We start from the raw sequence: 3,447 nt of genomic DNA, 5'->3' as shown, positions 1-3,447 counted from the left end.
ACCCTCTCTGAAGTAGGTCTAGAGAGAATATATCTCAATATAATAAAAGTTTTATATGAAAAATCCATAGCCAACATGATATGGAGTGGTGAAAAATTGAGAGATTTTTCATTAGAGTCAGGAATAAGATGAGGATGTCTACTCTTACTACTTTTATTCAGCATAGTACTGGAAGTTCTAGCCACAGCAATCAGACAACAGAAAGAAATAAAAGGCATCCAGATTAGAAGGGAAGAAGTAAAACTCTCACTGTTTGCAGATGACATGACACTATATATAGAAACCCTGAAGCCTCCACTAAAAAACTACTAGAAATGATAATGATTTAAGTAAAGTTGCACCGTACAAAATCAATGTACGGAAATCTACTGCATATCTATACACTAATAATGAAGCAGCAGAAAGAGAAATTAACAATCCCATTTACAATTGCACCAAAAACAATAAAGTATCTAGGAATAAATCTAACCAAAGAGGTGAAAGACCTGTACTCTGAAAACTGTTAAATACTGAGGAAAGAAATTCAAGATGACACAAAGAAATGGAAAGAAATCTCATTCTCATGTGTTGGAAGAACAAATATTGTTAAAATGTCTACACTACCCAAAGCAATGTACAGATTTAATGCAATCCCTATCAAAACCCTAACATCATTTTTTTCAAAGAACTGGAAAAACAATCCTAAAATCCTAAAATCCTTTTGTATGGAACCACAAAAGATCTTGAATAGCCAAAGCAATCTTGAAAAGGAAACTAAACTGGAGATATCACAATCCCAGACTTTAAGTTATATTACAAAGCAGTAGCAATTAAAACAGTATGGTACTAGAATTAAAAATAGACACACAGATCAATGGAGTAGAACAGAAAACTCAGAAACAAACCTACAATTATTTGGTCAATTCATCTTACAAAGGAAGAATGAATACACAACAGGAAAAAGATAGTCTCTTCAATAAACAGCATTTGGAAAACTGGACACCAATGTGCAAAAGAATGAAACTGGAACTCTGCCTTTCACGATACACAAAAACAAACTCAAAATGGGTTAAGGATCTAAATTTGAGACCTGAAACCATAAAAATCCCAAAAAGAGCATAGGCAGTAATTTCTGACATCAGCCACAGCAACATTTTTTTTTAGATGTGCCTTTAGATGTGCAAGGGAAATAAAAGCAAACATAAACTATTGGGTCTATATCAAAAGGAAAAGTTTCTGTACAGCAAAGGAAACAATCAGCGAAACTTAAAGGCAACCTATAGAATAGGAGAAAATATTTGCAAATGACATATCCAGTTAAGGGTTAGTATCCAAAATATATAAACTGATACAACTCAACACCCCCCCCAAATTGTATAATTTAAAATGGGCAGATGATATGAACAGACATTTCTCTAAAAGAAGACATAAAATGGCAAACTGGTACATGAACAGATGTTCAACATCACTCATCATTAGGGAAATGCAAACTAAAACTATAACCAGGTATCACTTTACACCTTTCAGAATGGCTAAAATCAACAACACAAGAAACAAGAAGTGGTGAGGATGTGAAGAAAAAGGAATGCTCTTGCACTGTTGGTGGGAATGCAAACTGGTGTGGCCATTGTGGAAAACAGTATGGAGATTCCTCAAAAAATTACAAAGAGAACTATCCTACAATCCAGCAATTGCTCTACTGGGTATTTATCCTCTAAAAACACGAAAAGTATTTATTCCCCAAAAATACAAAAATCCCCTAAAAATAACAACAAAAAAAATTTTTTTTTTCACGAGTTGACAATGACATTTTATTTCTTCTGTCAACATCGTGTTCCGCAGCTTCCGTGGCCCTTTTTACCCGGATGCCGAAGAGCCGGGCGTTGGCACGGGCCATGCGAAGACTGGCGAACGCCTTGAAGTTCTCCTCCTCCGTGGTGACTCTGGCTTTCTCCTTCTTGTAGACATTCCGGATGGGCATGACGGGGCCTGTCAGCTGCGTGGCCAGTTTGAGTTCTTCAGCTGAGCTGTCGCCCTGCCGCGGCGCGGCCGGCCTGCGCGGGAACAGCAGCAGCTTGGAGCGCTATTCCTTGGCCTGCAGCGACTCCGTGGACTTGTTCCGCCGCCGCGGGTCCCTGAGATGCCGATGGTGCGCGCCACCCTCCTGTGGATGCCGGCCGCCCGCAGCTCCTCCAGGCTCAAGCCTCTGCCGGCGCGCACTCTGCTGTGGTACCGCACTGTGGGGCAGCGCACGATGGGCCGGATGGGCCCGGACGCGGGGCGCGGGGCGATGCGGCGGGCCTTGGCTTGGCGAGCCTTGCAGCTGCGGATCTTCCGCGCCCGCTGGGTTGAACCACGTGGCCACGCGCCGCTGCCAGTCCTTGCGCAAGTGCGGCTTCAGCCTGACGCCGTTCTGGCTGGGAGCCATGGCTGCTGTCGACGGGCCTCCTCCGAGGGAGAACAGCCGGCGCATTCTCTCTGATGTTTATTACATTATTCCCAGTAGCTAAACTATGACTGGTATCCATTGATAGATGACGGGATAAAGAAGAAGTAGTGTGGATATTGTACATACTGAATAATATTAGGATATTATTCAGCCATAATAAAGAATGAAATCTTGACATTTGAAACAATATAGGTAGATGGGTAGTGTTAGAGAGTATAATGCTAAGCTAAGTAAGTCAGAGAAAGACATATACCATATGTTCTCACTCATAGGTGGAATTTATTTTATTTTATTTTTTTTAAGATTTTTATTCATTTATTTGACAGAGAACACAAGTAGGCAGAGAGAGAAAGACAAGCAGGCTCTGCACTGAGCAGAGAGCCCAATGCGGGGCTCGATCCCAGGACCCTGGGATCACGACCTGGGCTAAAGGTAGAGGCTTTCACCCACTGAGCCACCCAGGAGCCCCCATAGGTGGAATTTAAGAGACAAAACAAATGAGAAAAATTTTAAAAAGTGAGAGAGAGACCAATCAAGAAACATACTCTTAACTATAAAGAGCAAACTGATGGTTACCAGAGGGGAGGTTGGAAAGGGTGTGTGTGGCATAAGGGATGGAGATTAAAGGGTACACTTAACATGAAGAAAAAAAAAATGTGTTGGCTTAGATGTCTCTTCCATAGGCTTTGTTTAGTTGACCTCTTCTCATCCTTCAGTTCTCAGCAAGAATCTCACCTGTTCAGAGAGGCTTTACCCAACCACAAAATCTAAAATATTTTCTGTTTCATTCTATGAAAGTGCCTTGTCTACCTTAATCATAGCATTAATGTTTGTAATATTTCAGGGTTTTTTTTTCATACAATTACATTTCTTATGTTTTATTACTATTTAGTTTAGGCTTCTAGTTTAAATTATAAATGCTCATATATATATGGAAGTCACATATTTGGTTTTAAGATATCAGATATATCACTTCCTTCAAAATGGAGAATGATTTACAGAGAAATAATATACAAGAC

The 3,447-nt window shown here is 40.4% G+C and overlaps 1 pseudogene; it reads right to left on the bottom strand.

The window, feature by feature from the left end:
* Positions 1 to 1,444: 1,444 nt before the first annotated feature.
* On the bottom strand, positions 1,445 to 2,407 carry LOC101671835 (annotated as a pseudogene).
* Positions 2,408 to 3,447: the final 1,040 nt, after the last annotated feature.

The sequence above is a fragment of the Mustela putorius genome, unplaced genomic scaffold (assembly GCF_011764305.1).
Source record: "Mustela putorius furo isolate JIRA1106 unplaced genomic scaffold, ASM1176430v1.1 tig00003898_pilon_pilon_pilon, whole genome shotgun sequence".
NCBI classification, from domain to species: Eukaryota; Metazoa; Chordata; class Mammalia; order Carnivora; family Mustelidae; genus Mustela; species Mustela putorius.
The sequence above is the reverse complement of the archived record's forward strand: the minus strand, read 5'-3'. Positions and strand labels throughout refer to the sequence as shown.